Genomic DNA, 19,057 nt, shown 5'->3' with positions numbered 1-19,057 from the left:
ATGAGGATAGAAGTGGTCACAGAAGAACACAGTGAATGGACACAGAGAGCAGGCAACTGGGGGGGAGGGGAGGAAAAAATAATAAATATTAAAAAAAAAAAATTAAATTCCACTTTGTATCTAGAAGATAAGCAAAAATTTTAGAGTTTAATTATACCTAGAGTTGGGAGGAAATGGTGGAATAGGGGACTCATTTGTTACTTAGAATGTAAATTGGTAGAGAAATTTGTTTATCAACCAATAATGAAGAGGTACACATATTCTCATCTAGCAATTCTACTCCAAGGCATACATCCTCGGGAAACACCCATGTATGTGCCCAGGAGGCAGGTGCAAGGATGCAGTTTCTTACAACAGTGTTGATAATGGGAGATTCTGGAAATGACCTGAGAGTCCTTGGGTAAGGAAGTAAACTACTATTTGGCAGTTCAGGTGCATGAATTATAGGTATGTGTATCAAAAGGATAAATGCTGACAACATGTTGCCTGGAAAGGAAAATCGTAAAGTTATCTACGGATTTTGTGGAAAATGTACATACATAAAATAACACTGTATGAATACATAATTCAACAAGCAGAATAGATGCATGGGAAGGACATGCCTTAGCTAGAAGGCAGGGATTAAGTCTGAGGAAATGCAGGGCCTAAAGTATATCTATAATGTTTTATGTCTTTTAAAACTTTTTAACAGATACAGGAGATTGGACATTTTCGAAATTAGGCCTCTCCCCTCGGGGTATTAGGTACACGGCATCCTATTTTCCACTTGAAATACTCCATAGTTTAAAAACGTGCTTTTAGATACCACATCAACTAATGCATAAGGTAATTTTTAAGGGATTTCCTCCCTTCCCCGCACTGGCCTCTCCCTTCCTTGGATGCTGTTTCTCCACGTGGGAACAGGTAGAACCTCACTGAGCCGAGAGGAAACGGGAATCTTCCTCTTTTCCTTGATGGGATTTTAAAATAGGGTAAGAGTGCCTTGCCCTCTGACACAATGACTTTTTTATTGCTGCTTAAGGATTTTGCTGCTTTTAACCCCTCCCCTTTTGTTGTTAATGTGGGGGAGAGAGGACCTCTTCTGGGGTCTCTCTCATTTGACTCCAGATGCCATTTTTAAAAAGAGGTCGTGGCCGCTCTCGCGGGTGGGCAAAGGATGCGTGACAGTCGGATGGGGATTGGGATCCGCTTCTGCTTTGCTGCGCGGGGGAAGGCCCTGGAGCCCGGGTCCTACTGCCAGGCCGGCCTCAGGCGAGCCCGAGGTCCTAGTGGAGGCGCGGGTGCCAGCGCCAGGCCCCCGGGACTGGGCCGGGCGAGGCGCCAGGCCCCCGGGACTGGGCTGGGCGAGGCGCGGGCCGCGGGTTTCCCTCTTTAGAACCCGCCGGGAAGTGCTGAGGCGCAGAGGCGGAGAAGCAAGGGGGATTTAGGCAAGTAATTCCCGAGTTGAACCTTAAGGCTAAGGGACTGCCTGAGCTGCCCGCGCACTGGTCTCTGGGGCAGACGCCTCCAGCCCGTCACTCCACTGCGAGAGAAGAGTGAGCGCGGGAAACACCAGGCGGCTTCCGGGCAGCGGCTTCCGGGCAGCGGCTTCCGGGCAGCGGCTTCCGGGCAGCGGCTTCCGGGCAGCGGCTTCCGGGCAGCGGCTTCCGGGCAGCGGCTTCCGGGCAGCGGCCAGGAGGGAGGCCAGCCCCGGCGGGAGCGGGCCCAGAGACGCTGGTGCCGCCCGGCCCTGCCGGCGCCCCCGGGGGCTGCCCGCGGGATCGGGCTGGGGAGCTGGTCACCATGGGGGCCGAGGGTTCCTGAGGAGACCGAGGGGCGCCCCGGGTTGAAGCTGTGAGGGGAGCTAAACTCCAGCCAAGGGAGGGCCGCCTCGAGGGGTGCTGGGAACAGCCGCAGGGCAGAGGAGGTCAGCGGGGGAGCTGGAGCAGGTGTGAGTCCCTGGCAGAACACCCTCCTGGAGCAAGTCCAAGGCCACAGAAGAGAGAAGGCCCCACCTTCCTGCCTTCCTGCCTGAGGCGACTTTGGTCACGGTTAGGATCACCATGGCCAGCAGCCACCAGCAGGTTGCAGTCCTATGGAAATTGCCGGAACCTGGCTGCATGGGACTGACTGAGTTTGAGTGCGCAGCCCTCCATTTTGGCTACAAAGGATTCGTTTTTGCGTAGGATCCTGTCCTTGTGGTAAAATCCCTACTTTAATCATTCAGACGTCAAGGTGGACAAGGGGATTGAAGAAAAAATGGCCTTTCAGGGACCCCAGACCCCACCCCCCTTTTCCCCCTCTGCTCTTTTACAGAAGCAGAAACTTCGGGTGGAGTGGCTGAAGAGGGTTGAGCGAATTGACTGAATGCATGGTGGAGCAATTGGAGCTGTCTGGGGCAGGCAGGTTACTGGAGTGTAGATGTAGGAAATCATGTTTATTGGGCCTTGTGATCGTCAGAATAATGCCCCCCTCCCCGCCAAATGCCCATGTCCTAATCCCCATAACCTGTGAAGATATTACCTTACAGGGCAAAAGGGACTTCGCAGATGGGATTAAGTTAAGGATCTCAAGGTGGAGGGATTATTCTGGGCTATATGGGTTATCAAGATATAAAATACCCCGGATTATTATATTACCACAAGGATGCTCCTAAGAGAGAGCCAAGGAAGATCAGAATCAGAGAGAGAGAGATTGGAAAATGCTACCCCAATGGCTTTGAAGATAGAGGCAGGGTCTGTAAGCCAAGGAATGCAGGTAGCCACTGTGAGCTAGAAGACGCAAGGAAATGGATTCTTCTCTTGAGTGTCTAGAAAGAACACAGCCCTGCTGACCCATTTTGGACTTCTGCCCTCTGGAACTGTAAATGAATAAAATGCATGTTGCTTTACACCACCAAATTTGTGGTAATTTGTTATAGTAATATGGCCTGTGCATGAATTCAAATTTATCTAATTCTATATCCAAGTTTGCCTAGTTTTCATAAAGTCAATTAAGTGATACAGGCTCTATAGACTTTGAATAGTCAGGAAGGATGCAGACTGAATGTATATTTGAACTTACATCCAGACAGAATGGGAATGTGGGCAATGTTAATTCAAGCTTACCTATTATGCAGGCAATATGTTAATCCAAACCTACCTAGTATCCAAACAAACCCCTAAAACTCTAAGAAACTAACAAAGAAAGTCTTTTCTGCATAAAAGTGCTGCTTGACGCCTCCCCCCCCCCCCCACATCCTCTGTATAAAAGGGACCTAGAAATCCTATTCGAGGCTCGGTCTTTGGACGAAAGTCTGCCAGGCCTGGCTAGCTGTTAATAAACCTTCCTTCTCAGAAGAGTATTGCATCCTGGCCCTCAATACTGCGGCCACCCAACTTCTCTCTGCTACAACATCTCTGGGGGCTCATCTGGGATTGCTGTGAAGGCCAGAGACAGCAATAGTTGATTGCCCTCTCAGATGCCTCCAAGAAGGCCAGGAGGGCCCAAGTGAACCCCAGCCCAGGGTGCCCCTGGACCCCTTTAGTCCAAAAAGAGGCTGTGGACTCCGCCGGAGCCCTCCAGGAAAACTGGAGGCACCAGAGGGTTCAAAAGAGACCCTGAGAATGAAGCAAGGAGCTCTGCACACAGCCAGATGGGTAAGACCCCTGGGGGCATAGTGCAGGGAAAGCCTAACTCTGGAAGTTAGGAGGGGAGCCCGATCAGCTCTTGAGAAGACCCTAGTACTCCCGAGGAGAAGGGAGGAAGCCGTCTTCTCTAGGTCCAAGAAAGAAAAGGAAAATGGGTAGCTGTGTGCATGTGACTGTGGTGACAGAGTGAGATGCAGAGACAGACTTCTGTGGGGCAAGAGTGGAGTCCCAATCCGTGGTTCTGTGGTGACCTCATCTGGTCAAGAGCAGTGAAGGCACCCTCTAGGGCCCTTCATCCAAGTCAGGGGTTTATACCAACCTGCTAAGGCTAAGAGGCACTGTAAGTTCCCACGAGGGGTGCGGCCAGAAACAGATGAAATGAAAGGCTGAGTGAGTGTAGTGTAGTGCCAACACAGGGTAGAAACATGGGGAACACATAAAGTAGGACCCCCCTAGGTAGTATGCTGAAAAAATTTCCCCAGGCATTCCATGGAGGTGTATACGACATAAAGTTTCAGCCAGGGAAGCTTAGAATGCTTTGTGAATATGAATGGCCAATTTTTGACATGAACTGGCCCCAGGAGGGCACCTTTGACCCTTGGATCATCCGTAAAGTCCACGATGTGGTAACCGGAAAACCATGGTGCCCTGACCAGTTCCCAGACATTGATGCCTAGCAGGACCCTGTGAATCAAAGTCCACCCTGGTTAAGGAAATGTATGACTAAAGAAGACAGGATTTGCCTAATACAAAAGTGCAGAGGTGCTATTCAAGCAACCAGGCCAAACAAGTGCCTTGCAAAGGGTCGAGAAAGTGAGCTTGAAATCTAGTTCTGACCCACCCATTCTAGAAGGGCCAGACAAAAATGACCTCCAGTCACCTTATGCCATTGCTCCTACTGTGCCAGTACTGAGGAATGGGGATGAGCTGCCTTCCCCAAGCAGCATAGCCTCACCATTCCTGCAGCTGCACCCGCCGGTGCTCCCAAGCAGCACAACCTCACCATTCCCACAGCTACACCTGCCAGTGCTCCCCCCAGCAGCTCGACCTCACCGTTCCCACAGCTGCACCTGCTGCCACCTTCTCCAAGAAACACAGCCCTGCCACTCCTGCAGCTGTTTTCTCCAAGTAATGCAGGCTCTTCACCCCCACAACTGCTATCTCTGTCAATCTCGGCCCCCAGCTGTGTAGTGCCATATTCCCAGGCACAAATGCTGACCATCAATCAGGAAGGAGCCCCTGAAAGATGGCAACTCAGACCATGGAGAGGCCCAGGGACAGGTGGGGCAGGGAGAAGGGCTGCCCTACAGCTACCTCTTCATAAAGCCCAAGCTCTAATTTACTACGATACTGATGGCCAGATCCAAAGAGGAAACTGAACATTTGTGTACCAACCCTTCACTACCACTGACCTCTTTAACTGGAAAAGTCACACCCCACCATACTCAGAGAAACTCCAGGCCATGACGGACCTCTTCCAGTCCATCATACAAACCCACAAACCCACAAACCCACCTGGGCTGACTGTAAACAACTCCTCATGACCTTACTCAACTTTGAGGAGAGAATGCAAGTCACACAAGGGGCTCTAACCTGGCTCAAGGAGCACCCACCTGAGGGAACCCTGGACAGAAACCAATATGCCCACACACAGTTCCCAGATGAGGACCCCCAATGGGATCCCAATAACACAACTGGGCTCAACCAACTAGAAGCTGTCCATAGGGCCTTTGTCAAAGGCCAGTTCAGAACTGGGAGCCGAAAGGTGGTAAACATGGGGAAGACAACCAAGTCCTCCAGACTCTCAATGAAAGTCCTGCTCAATTCTACGAGCAACTGTGCGAGGCATTTCATGTTTACATGCCCTTTAACCCAGATGCTCCTGAAGGCCAAACGATGGTCAATGCAGCATTTGTTGCCTGATCACAGGCTGACATCTGAAGACAGCTACAGAAGTTAGATGGGTGCACTGGTATGAACATTTCCCAGCTCTTGGAGGTAGCCACCAAGGTTTATGTCAACTGTGATGTAGAATCCAGGAGAGAGGAAAACTGGAAAATGAAAAAGCAGACATTCTCGCAGCAGCAATAGTCAAAAGAAGCAACCCCATGTCAAGGAAAGTAAACTGGGAAGCCTCTGCCCCAAGAAAGGGGGGCCCACCCCTAGGGTGAAATCAGTGCATGTACTGCAAGGAGGAAGGGCACTGGAAGCAGGAGTGCCCCAACAGGCCACTCGACCCCTTGCCCCCAACAAGGCAGTCAAAGCATTAGCCAGGAGAACAAACAGGGCATCACAACTAACCCTAGGTTCACAAAAATTCAGAAGAAAAACCTGCAAATCAGCTTATTGGACTTGCGGGAATAGAGGGTTCTGATGAAGACTATTAGGACAGACTGGGCTCCTATTCTATCGACCATGCAGCATCTATGGTCAGAATCCAAATTGGGGGCCACGCCATTCATATGATGGTCGACACTGGGGCTCAACACTCTGTAATGACCAGGCCAGTTGGGCCATTATAAAAAAAAAACAAGTCACTATCATAGGGGCAACTGGTAAAAGCACCCAGTGGCCCTTTCTCCAAGTCAGGACCTGTAACACTGGGGGTAAAGAAGTCACTCACGGGGCGGCGGACTTGGCCCAGTGGTTAGGGCATCCGCCTACCACATGGAAGGTCTGCAGTTCAAACCCCGGGCCTCCTTGACCCGTGTGCAGCTGGCCCATGTGCAGTGCTGATGCGCGCAAGGAGTGCCCTGCCACACAGGGGTGTCCCCCGCGTAGGGGAGCCCCACGCGCAAGGAGTGTGCCCCGTAAGGAGAGCCACCCAGAGCAAAAGAAAGTGCAGCCTGCTCAGGAATGGTGCCGCACACACGGAGAGCTGACACAAGATGACGCAGACAAAGAAGATGCAGCAAATAGACACAGAGAACAGACAACCGGGGTGGGGGGAAGGGGAGAGAAATAAATAAATAAAATCTTAAAAAAAGAAGTCACTCACAAGTTCCTGTATCTCTTGGAATGCCCAGTCCCCCTCCTGGGTCGGGACCTGCTGTCTAACCTACAAGCTCAGATTACCTTTGACACCACGGGGCAATCCACGTTAACATTGGTACCACCAAAGCCTGCGACAGTAGCATTAGCCCTCCCTCTGCAGGAAGAATGGAGACTGTTCTGCCTCAGCAAAGCTGGCCAGTCTATGGCTGCACAGCTCCCCTTTAGAGATGTACCCAAAGTTTGGGCAGAAGGCAACCCAATGGGGATCGCACACGTCATTCCCCCAATTGTTGTTGAAATAAAACCCACAGCCAGCCCAGTAAGCATAAAGCAATATCCCATTCCACATGATGCACAAGAAAAAATCTGGTTACATATTCAGAAATTACTGAATGCATACTAAAACCATGTCAGTCTCCATGGAATACCCGACTCTTCCCAGTTAAAAAGGCCTATGGGAACTACCGCCTGGTCCAGGACCACAAGTGGTCAACTCGGCAGTACTGACTCCACACCTGGTAGTCCCCAACTCTTACACTCTCCTCAGCTTGATACCCTCATCGGAAGTCTGCTTTTCATGCCTGGATCTTAAAGATGCCGTCTTCTGAATTCAAATAACAGCCTAGAGTCAACCAGTCTTTGCCTTTACATGGGACAATCCAAGCTCCAGCAAAAAGCAACAGCTAACCTGGACATGGCTTCCTCAGAGATTCAAAAATGCACCCACTATTTTTGGACAAGCCCTGGCCAATGATCTCAAGTCCTTTAAACCAGAAAGCCATAGTTGTTTTCTCCTCCAATATGAAGATGACCTCATCCTCGGAAGTCCCACCTACCAAAATTGTGCTAGTGGAACCATGCTCTCTTAAAACATCTGCAACAAAAGGGTTATCGGGTGTGTAAAAAGAAAGCCCAAATCTGCCTACCTCAGGTCAAGTATCTAGGTTATAAAATAGCACAGGGGCTCCATGAATTAGGACCTGAAAGAAAAGAAGCAATCTGCAGCCTCCCTGAGCCCAGCACTTGCCAAAAGTTGTGAGAATTCCTCGGAGCAATTGGATTCTGCCATATTTGGATCCCCAATTTTGGGGTCCTCATGTGCCCTTGTATGAAGCCACAAAGCGGGGAGATCATGAACCCCTGCTCTGGGAAAGCCCACAGAAAGACACTTTCACTGCTCTCAAGTGGGCTCTGATGGAAGCATTGAGCCTTGGGCTTCCATATCTCAGTAAACAGTTCTACCTTTACATTTGTAATCACCAGGGCATCGCAGTAGGAGTACTCACTCAGTATGTGGGTCCCTGGCAAAGACCTGTAGCCTACCTATCCAAACAACTGGACATTGGAGCCCAGGGCTGGCTCTCAACCTACAAGCTGTAGCTGCCGCAGCAATGCGAACACTAGAAGCCTCGAAATTAACTCTTGGGCAGCCTATGATTGTTCAGGTTCTGCACATGGTAGTCACAATCTTAGAAGCCAAAGGAACACACTGGCTTATTAACAGCCACCTAGTTAAATATCAGACCCTATTATGTGAAAATCCATCCATCCAATTGGAACTCATAAAAACTCTGACTCCTGCTATCCTGCTACCTGTCGAGCTGGGGGTTCCACCCCATAACTGCCTGGAGACATTGCAGGTGTATTCCAGCAGGCCAGACCTCCAAGACCAGCCACTACCAAATCCCGACATGGAGTTCTTCACAGATTGGAGTAGGGCAGTGACTGGTGAGCGGGATACGCTGTGGTGACCTCCAAAACCACAGCAGAAGCCCAGCATCTCCCAGATAACACATCAGCACAAAAAGCCAAACTCACTGCCCTCACCCGAGCCCTACACGGACTCCAAATATGCCTTCCTTACCCTGCATGCGCATGGAGCCTTGTACAAACAAAAGGGACTCATTAACTCGGGAGGAAAGGGCATTAAATATGGCACCCAGATTCTAGAACTACTAGAAGCACTTTGGGAGCCCACCAAAGTGGCTGTGATGCACTGCAAGGGACACCAGACAAGTCATAGCCCCATCGCTCAAGGAAATCAGAGGGCAGATGCTGAAGCAAAAAGAGCCACACCGGAGGGATCCCCATCTGAGGACCTGGCCACTGCCTTCACTCCCCAACCTCTTAACTATCAGAAACTCCGGTATACGGTGCCTGCTCTCATCCCCCAGCCTCTGAGTCACTGGGAGCCACAATATACTCAAGCCGAGAGAGTGGATACTCTCTGAGAGCGGGACATAAATTAAAAATGTGTGGTGGACATTGCCCTATCACAAAATAGTCGTGCCTTGAGTATTAGCCACAACTGTAGCTCAGGAGTACCACAAAAACACACACTTGGGAAAAACCCATCTTAAAGAAGTATTAGAAAGATTCTTCTACATCCCAAGTCTAGCTGCTGTCATCCTTGCCGTATGCCAGTGGTGCATGACGTTGCAAAGAATAACCCTCGCCAGGGACCCACGGGTTCCCCAGGAGTCCGATGAATCGGCAATATGCCTCTCGAAGATCTAGTAGTTGATTTCACCGAAATGCCATGATCCAGAGACTATAAATACCTTCTAGTCCTCGTTTGCACCTTCTCCAGCTGGGTAGAAGCCTTCCGCACCAAAAAGGCTGGAGAAGTGGGGCAAAGTTCTGCTCAAGGAAATGATTCCTCAATACCCCTCTCAGTTGGCTATGACAACGGACCCACCTTCATTTCTGAAATCACTCAAAAGATTGCCAAAGCACTGTGCATCCAATGGAAACTGCAACACTGCTTACCATCCTCAAAGCTCAGGGAAAGTAGAGCAAATGGACCGTAGAATAAAGACTTATATTGCCAAGACTTGCCAAGAAACTGGGCTAACATGGGTGCAAGTATTCCTGAGTGCCCTCTTCCAAGTTCGAGCCAGCCCAAGCTGAAAGCTAAGCCCAACCCCTTATGAAATCCTCTTTGAGAGGCACCCCCTCCCTTAATCCAAAATATAGAAAGGGACCTCAGAGAAAGAGAAAACTTATCAATAGCTCAGCAAAGATCAGCTTAGGAAAAATCCTACAAAACCTGCATCACTGGGTCTAAGAAAGGGCCCCCATTAGCTTAAGCAGCTCTATACACTGGTACCAACTGGGAGATGCAATCTGGGTCAAAGACTGGAAATCAGCTCCACTAACCCCTCGATGGTGAGGACCCTAACTTTAATTTTATCCACCCCCATTGCAGTTAAAGTAGCTGAAATCACCCCGTGGATACACCATAGCCGGGTCAAACGAGCTGCCCAAGAGTCCTGGACCTGTATTCCAGATACCCACAACTCAACCAAACTCATTTTGCGAAAAAACAAGATGCCAAGCCCTGCTCCAATCACACCCTGGAAGCTGATTGGTCTACACACAGCCTAAGAGTAGGAATCTGGTTTAATCCCAGTTACAGTGTCCCTCGGTTATTTTCCCTACTCCTAGCCCTGACCCTCCCCTGGTCCCAGGTCGGCACTGCAGAGTGTGAGCCATGTACCCAAGAAGTGCGAACAGGAACCCATGTCAATACTATGTTAATATATCATAGCCATTACACCTGCAAGGGCCATATAACCACCAGCCAGTTTCAGGGTATCTTCTATATTGTCTGTAACGTATCTGGCCAAATAACCTGCTCTGACCCCAAGCCCCCAGCAGTCTCCTGGCAGTGGGAACTAAGATTGTCTAATCAAGACGGGGAGCTACTTCACTCCACCCCAGTCACTAGCCAGAACCAACAAGTGTCCCTCCTATTTGACACATGTCAGGTCATAGACTCTGGGACACCATGGAACACTGACTGTGGAGGGCTCAGCTAGGAGCAGGAATATACAGACAGCAATAAATATTTGTGCGTTCCAGAAGTGAAAAGTGCAGCCCAAGGGGTGGCTACTGGTGCAAATACCTAGGTGCATACTACTGCCCCTACTGGTCCTGTGTTACCTGGGGCACAAATACAACTAGACAAACAGCCGTCCTCAGCAAAGGAATGGCCCTGGCTAACTGTCCACATGGTCAGTGTAACCCCTTAGACCTCACCATCCTAAACCCTGAAACATGGCAGACCCAGGGAGTCCAAATGGGCCTCCACATTGACGGTAAAGGAGTAGACCCAGGAGCCTACATCTGGGTTGGATATTGGGAACACCCACTCACAAGTAAAGCTGACTTTGTGTTCTACTCCTTTTATGAAGAAATGGAAAAACCCTTTTCATTCCACAAGTAGCAAAAAACCTCTTTCTAAACCTAGCTGAGGTAGTAGGGGTAGCCTTAAATGTCTCCTCATGCTATGCATGTGGAAGTACTAATATGGGAGACCAACAGCCCTGGGAAACTAGAGAATACAATTACAACCAACCATATAACAAAACTGGCCTCCCGGCTGTCCCCCAGGGTTGTATGTGGCCCCTGCATACTTACATCACAGGAAAATTTTGCGCTTCAAGGGTATGCCTAAACTCCTCTATATCTGTTGGAAACCTAACATGTATGGGGGAAAGATTCCAAAATCACACCACCAATACAGCGGAGCCTTGGGGAACATGGAACGAATCTAACCTCATTCTCATAAATTGCACTTTGCCCAAATTAATCACAGTGTGGAATTCCACTGCAAAGGGCCCCTTTATAGGCCCGAATAGTCGGTACAGGATTTGGGAAAGTCGCATTCCAAGAACTCCTCCAAAATTGGTGTGGTACTTGTATGCTCAGTACAATAAAGCCCTCCTTCTTCCTCATTCCCTTAGCAGAAGGAAAAGAGCTGAGCCAACCAGTATATCAAAACATAAGAGAAAAAAGGGCTGTCACTACCTGGGCAGATGATGAATGACTGCCTGAATGTATAGGCCAGTACTATGGGCCAGCAACTTGTGCGGAGGATGGCACAGGTTATTGAACCCCTATCTATATGCTAAACTGAATCGTCCACTTACAAGCTGTGGTAGAAATAATAACTAATGAAACTGACCATGCTCTAACCTTACTAGCCCAACAGAAAACCAAATTCAGAAATGCTATCTATCAAAACTGTCTCGCCCTAGACTATCTCCTGGCAGCTGAAGGGCAAGTTTGTGGAAAGTTCAGTCTCTCTAATTGCTGCCTTGACCTAGACAGCACTGGAAAGGTTATCGATGAAATTACAAACAAAATGGTAAAAATTGCTCATGTTCCAGTGCAAACCTGGAATGGTTGGAATTTAAGTAACCCCTTTCGAAATTGGCAGTTTATAGCAGAAAATTTCAAACTTCTAGTGGGAATAATTGCCTTCCTTATAGGAGCTTGCACCATACTCCCTTGCCTCTTTCCCTTCATCATAAGCAGGATACACACCCAAATAGATTGTATAGTGAAAACACAAACAGCCACCCATCTCATGGCTCTATATACATACCAGTCAGAGAGACTCTGACAATAGTGATGCCGAAGTTTAACTACCTTAAGCAGGCATCGAAGGGGGGAAATAATATAGCCTGTGCATGAATTCAAACTTATCTAATTCTATATCCAAGGTTGCCTAGTTTCTGGAAAGTCAATTAAGTGATATAGGCTCTATAGGAATTAAGTGATATAGGCTCTATAGGGATATTTAGGAAGGATACAGACTGAATGTATATTCGAACTTACATCCAGACAGAATGGGAATGTAGGCAATATGTTAATGCTTAAAGATTTATTTATTTATTTATTTATTTATTTCTCTCCCCTTCCTCCCCCACCCCAGTTGTCTGTTCTCTGTGTCTATTTGCTGCATCTTCTTTGTCCGCTTCTGTTTTTGTCAGAGGCTCGGGAATCCGTGTTTCTTTTTGTTGCGTCATCTTGTTGTGTCAGCTCTCCGTGTGTGCCGCACCATTCCTGGGCAGGCTGCACTTTCTTTTGCACTAGGCGGCTCTCCTTACGGGGCGCACTCCTTGTGCGTGGGACTCTCCTATGTGGGGGACACCCCTGTGTGGCAGGGCACTCCTTGTGCGCATCAGCACTGTGCATGGGCCAGCTCCACACGGGTCAAGGAGGCCCGGGGTTTGAACCGCAGACCTTCCATGTGGTAGGCGGATGCCCTAACCACTGGGCCAAGTCCGCCACCCTAATATGTTAATTCAAGCTTACCTGGTATGTGGGCGATATGTTACTCCAAACCCACCTAGTATCCAAACAAACCCCTGAAACTCTAAGCAACTAACAAAGAAAGTCTTTTTTGCATATAAGCACAGCTTGACCCCCCACTCCTATGTCCTCTGTATAAAAGGGACCTAGAAATCCTATTTAGGGCTCAGCCTTTGGACAGAAGTTTGCCAGGCCTGGCTGGCTGTTAATAAACCTTCCTTCTCAGAAGAGTCTTGCATCCTGGCCATCAATATCACGATCACCCAACTTCTCTCTGCTACAACAATAGCAGAGTAGGAAACTGATGGGGCAATCAGTGAGTACTGCAGTAGAGAAAGTGTTAATCATGGAGTCCCATCCAAGGCCTACTGAATCAGAAACTCTAGGAAAACTGTATTTTTAGAAAGCACTACAGATAATTCTATTACCCAGTCAGGGATCTGCTTCAATAGAGGCCCTTCTTTTACTCACTTGCTTGGGTAGTCAGGCCTGGAGGGAATTTTACTGTAGTGATGATGGATTTATGGTGCTCCTGGAATACATTCCCCACTGGGAAGCAGAGTCCATTATTTCAAAACAACTGATACCTCAGCCATTTCCTATAAGCCATTATGATTCATCTCATTCTTTTGAAAGTTAGAAAAATAAAACATACTTTAATATATAAATTTCAAGTAATTTCAAATCCATCTTTTTTTGGGGGGAGGCCTTAAAATTTAATCTATTTTTAGAAGAAAACCATTACTGTTTTTGAAAGGAAAATATGTATCATATCAATTTCATAAGTATTAGGAAAACCAAAAAATATCCCAGGCACAGTTCTTCATTTTTCCTTCACACACCTTCCTGTAGGCACAGAGAGGTGAGAACATTTACTGTGGTTCTGTAGCCAGATTTCCTCTAGGTCCTTGGCTATGTTACATAAAAGAATTTAAGAACAGGGAAGCAGCTGTGGCTCAAGCAATTGGGCTCCTGTCTATCACATAGGAGGTCCAAGGTTTGATGCCCAGGGCCTCCTGGTGAAGGCAAGCTGGCCCATATGGTCAGCTGACCCATGCAGAGTGCTGGCCTGCACAGAGTATCGCCCTGTGCAGGAATGCTGCCCCACACAGGAGTGCTGGCCCATGTGGAGAGCTGAAACAGCAAGAAGACGCAACAAAAAGAGACACAGGGGAGAGACAATAAGAAATGCAGGGAAACGGACTTTGGCCCAGTGGTTAGGGCATCCGTCTACCACATGGGAGGTCCGTGGTTCAAGCCCTGGGCCTCCTTGACCCGTGTGGAGCTGGCCCATGCACAGTGCTGATGCGCGCAAGGAGTGCTGTGCCACACAGGGGTGTCCCCTGCGTAGGGGAGCCCCATGCGCAAGGAGTGCACCTGTAAGGAGAGCCGCCCAGCGCGAAGGAGGGAGCAGCCTGCCCAGGAATGGCGCTGCCCACACTTCCCGTGCCGCTGACAACAGAAGCGGACAAAGAAACAAGACGCAGCAAAAAGACACAGAAAATAGACAACTGGGGGAGGGGAGGGGAATTAAATAAATAAAAATAAATCTTAAAAAAAAAAAAAAAAAAAGAAATGCAGCAGATCAGGGAGCTGAGGTGGTGCAAGAGAATGATCACCTTTCTCCCACTCCAGAAGGTCCCAGGATCAGTTCCCGGAGCCGCCTAATGAGAAGACAAGCAGACACAGAACACACAGTGAATGGACACAGAGAACACACAACGCAGGATTGGGGGGAGGGGGGGATTAAATAAATAAATCTTAAAGAAAAAAAAGAATTTAAGAACATGGACGTTTAGTTAGGCCAGTAGTTTATTAAGGAAATGGGAGAAGAGAATAGAAACAGGAGAAAATAACAAATTACAGGTCCCCAGGTATAGTTGTGGGCTGCTCCAGGCAGAGAGAGATAGCACAACTTAGCTTATAGTTACTTTTTAAATCATTAATTATTCCTCCCCTTTCTAATGTTTGGGGGAAGGGTCCCATCTGTGTGCTCTTTTGAGTGATTACCCCAACCATCAATTTCCCCCCCTGGGGGGGGGGGGCGGGCAATGATAAGGCCCCTTGAGAATATCTGGGGCTTTTCCTTGATTGTGGATGAAATCTCATTCCAAATCGGGGATTCTTGTGGGGTTCTCCCAGCAGCCTTCTGGTGGGGACTTTCCCTCAGGGGTTTCCTGGTGGGGTTCCAAGGCCACGTGCTTCACGGCCATGTTTTCTACCAGGTTTTAGATTCGTCTTCCCATTCCCTAAACTAGCCTGCCTCAGTTCCACCATGATTTAAATGATTATCACAATTATTTGTTCCTTTATAAGAGATGGACTCTGATGCAATTCCAAAGGAAAACTCAAGTATGTGATCCTCATGTACTGGCACAATAAGTGGATTTTTAAATAGTTATGCTTTGACTGATGCCCAGTTAAGAGGAAAGCACTTAATGGCCTGTTCAGTTAAAGGACAATTTTATTAAAATAATACATTCATTTTATGCTAATTTATAGATATAGTGTAATGATGTTAATTAGTGTTTTTTAAAATGAGGTCCTGATACCAACTAATGACTTAAGAAAGAACCCTATATTGCACCATGGAAAGACAGAACTTTGGCCTGGATTAATCACATCTGTCAGGACTTCATCTACCATGAAGAATGAATGGAAATACCCTAAAAGAGGAAAACCAAGAAGAGAAAAGATGAATATCTTTGTTTAGAGAAACAGGCCTTGGGCAAGATTTGAACAGCAGGCTCTAGTTTGCCCACCCCTACTCTAAAGCTAAGGATAGTTTAAGAATCATTTTTAAACTATTGAAAAAAAATCAGAACAATATTATTTCATGATATGTGAACATTATATGAGAGTCAAATTTCAGTGTCCATAAATAAAGTTGATGGGAACACAGCCACGTTTATCTTGGAAGATTCTGATGCTGTGGACACCTGGACCATATTTTGAGGAACACACTCCAGTGATTCCTGATTTTCATAGCTAAATGCTATTTTTCACTTCAGAACCCAGAGGATCCTTGTAAAAGCTCCTAGGTTGTGTTTTTTGTTTGTTTATGTTTTACAAAGACTCCTGACTATACGTGGTGAGATAGGAAAAGTCAGTCCATCCCACCTTGCTATTTTATTGTTATTGTAAGTGATTGTGCCCAAATCTGCACCTGTTTGCAGAACATTCTAGAAAGCAGCGGTGCCTTTTGTTTGTAACTAACTAGAAGCAACTGTTCTGCCCTGAGGTTTATAGATTCCACTACTGATTAAGGCAACATTCATCTGAAAAAGAAAATTTGACTAAGATTCATTCTCTAGCAATCTGCTATTTTTTAAAAACATGTATAATTAGAACCTAAAATTTGCAAACTAACCTCAAGAGGGAGCCAAATTAATAAAGAAACCAAAATGACTTCCTACATCCTGGGTTGATTAGTTTCCTAACACACGGGTTTGAAATGAGCCCTGTATGAGAATTAATCACTTTTCTGAAAAATGTTTCTATTTTAGTCAGCACAGTTAACACATTCAGCTCCTAAAAAGTTAACATACAATTGTGGTTTTCAGTGAAAGGATCCTTTGTACTGAACCTTGGTCATTTGCCTGTGGACAGAGGTGGGAGTGGGGTGAAGGCAGGAGGCACACACAGGAAATTCCTGAATCATGAATTCCAAGATTGAATACAAAATGCATTGAACTTTGAATTATAAAAAAGAATGTAATTTGGCAGGTGGTTTAATGAGCCTTTGGAGAAAACACCAGAAAAACAGTGTGGGAAATTTCCAAGATCTATGCTGGCTAAAATGTGGGTGGACTATATACTGTTGTAGATAGCTAATGAGGAAATGGATCTTACAGCCTGTGCATCACTTTGGAATTTACTCTCCTAAAGAAATGGGGCAGAAGGAAACGGATGTGGCTCAACAGATACAGCATCCGCCTACCATACAGGAGGTCCAAGGGTTCGATACCCAGGGCCTCCTGGCTCGTGTGGTGAGCTGGCCCATGTGCAGCGCTGCCACATGCAAGGAGTGCCAGCCCATGCAGGGATGCCCCCATGTAAAGGTACCCCCCTCCCCATGCAAAGAGTGGCTCTGTGTAAGGAGAGCTGCCCTGCGCAAGGAGAGCTGCCCCATGCGAAACTGCAGCCCACCCAGGAGTAGTGCCACATAAATGGAGAGCTGACACAGCAGGATGACACAACAAGAAGAGACAGAGATCCCCAGTGCCACCTGATGAGAATACAAGTGGACAGAGAGAACACACAGTGAATGGAAACGGAGAGCAGACAACAGTGGGGGGAGGGAAATGGACTTGGCCCAGTGGTTAGGGCATCCGTCTACCACATGGGAGGTCCCGGGTTCAAACCCCGGGCCTCCTTGACCCGTGTGGAGCTGGCCCATGCGCAGTGCTGATGCATGCAAGGAGTGCTGTGCTGATGAGCGCAAGGAGTGCTGTGCTATGCAGGGGTGTCCCCCGCGTAGGGGAGCCCCACGCGCAAGGAGTGCGCCCTTAAGGAGAGCGGCCCAGCGCGAAAGAAAGTGCAGCCTGCCCAGGAATGGTGCCGCCCACACTTCCCTTGCCGCTGACGACAACAGAAGCGGACAAGAAACAAGACCAAATGGACACAGGGAACAGACAACGGGGAGAGGGGAATTAAATAAATAAATAAATCTTAAAAAAAAAAAAAAGTGGGGGGAGGGGCGGGGGAGAGAAATAAATAAATCTTAAAAAAAAAAAGGAAATGGGGCAGAAACCCCTTTTCTTCTGTGTTTCCTCTGGCTCTATCAAATATCACCCTCACCTGTAGTTCTCAGACCAGAGAGGAAAAGTTTGGACGCGCAGGTCTTGCTGCGTGTTTCTCCTTTCCAGAGCCAGTAGGGAAAAACTTTTTCCAGTTTCCCTTCCTGTTTCAGGGGCTCCCTTCTAATCTCTGCACACTAGTTTAAGGTAAAATTCTGAAAAGTACACAAACACACCCAGAAATTGGTGGGGATGGCTCAGTTTTAAATGTTAATTGTTGTGCTCTTTTAGAATTAAGATTTTTAACCTTCAGATATATTCTTAATCCAAATAGGTTAGGCTGCAGATATTCTGAGTAAATCAATTATTTTTTGAAAACCAACATCCTAAAACTATGCACTTTATTAGGTACACTGCCAAGGTATATATGCTCTTGTGTACTACATACCAGAGCATAAGTGCCACGAAGTTGCTCAGCCCTATATCCTTGGCACCAAGAATGGGGCTCCACAGGCGGTGGCGCAAAAGAGATATTTGTTAAATGAATTAATGCGTGATTCTAAGGCTCACATGTGGTTGGTTGTCTGGTTCCCTGCCTATAATAGAGTAGAAGAGAAGGAGTTAGCAGGGAAAATAACAAGAGGTGTCAACTGGCAGTCTATGGTTGAGAGACAAGAATTAAAAGGAGAAAAATTAGAATTGACTATTCCAACATTCTATAATGGATGCTCTCAATGATGCTCTGGAGATATAATGAAAAAAGCTAAATTATGTTTGATTTCTATTGTGTAAGGAGGCACCTATATATATTTTAGAAAGAAATCCATTGATTCTCAGTTATGTAAGTACTGAAGTGTTTAATTTTATTATTATTTTTTCAAAACTAACAGTTTCAACAAAATTGGCTAAATTTTTCAAAGGTCTGATCTTTAAGGAGATAATTTGCAGATAACCGAAATATTTGATTACATGGAATGAATCCCTTCCTTATAATGCCACATTAGTGGGATGTTACTGTTTCCATGTATGAAAATAAAGTCAGATGCCTTTTCGAATATAAACCGTGGTGTCATGAGGTCAAATATTAAGCTAAAATGAATGTTTTCGGGTAGTGGTGTTTGTGGGATTGTGAAATGCTTATTGATTAAGGAAAGAGGGAACCCATCTAGCTAGGAAAGGCCTTGTGGAGTTCGTCTGAAATGGGGTACTTGAGGGTAGAGGTAAAACCAGGACTCGAAGTGCTCTAGAATTACTGAAGCTGCATCTTTTCTCTTCTCATCTCGTCTGTCCCCAACCCCAAATTTCCAAACCAAACCATCGAAACCTGACAGGTTCAACTTACTATGACCATTGGGGGGTGGGTGGGGATACATCAAACGGCATCGTGGCCAGAGCACTGGGAATCTGCTAGAACGGAGGAGGTGACAGGACCGTGACATAGGCGTGACACACAAGGGGGTATTATTACAGTGCGTGGGGGCTGCAGGTGGGACAGATGGGTGTGAGCCCAGGAGGGACGTGTGCTCTAGCCGGCGCGGGCACCCCCGGGGCTACACCCCTGAGAGCGGCTGCCTGGCAGGCTGGTCCAGAGGAAGCCCAGGCCGCATGGCGGTG

General features: G+C 47.4%; 1 non-coding gene across 1 annotated transcript; it reads left to right on the top strand.

Annotated features, from left to right (window-relative positions):
- The first annotated feature begins 17,000 nt into the window (after positions 1-17,000).
- Positions 17,001-17,080, top strand: TRNAG-ACC (transfer RNA glycine (anticodon ACC)). The gene has a single exon. It is a non-coding gene; the product is annotated as a tRNA-Gly (tRNA).
- The last annotated feature ends 1,977 nt before the right edge of the window (positions 17,081-19,057 follow it).

Source organism: Dasypus novemcinctus, chromosome 5 (genome assembly GCF_030445035.2).
Source record: "Dasypus novemcinctus isolate mDasNov1 chromosome 5, mDasNov1.1.hap2, whole genome shotgun sequence".
Taxonomy (NCBI): Eukaryota; Metazoa; Chordata; class Mammalia; order Cingulata; family Dasypodidae; genus Dasypus; species Dasypus novemcinctus.
The sequence above is the reverse complement of the archived record's forward strand: the minus strand, read 5'-3'. Positions and strand labels throughout refer to the sequence as shown.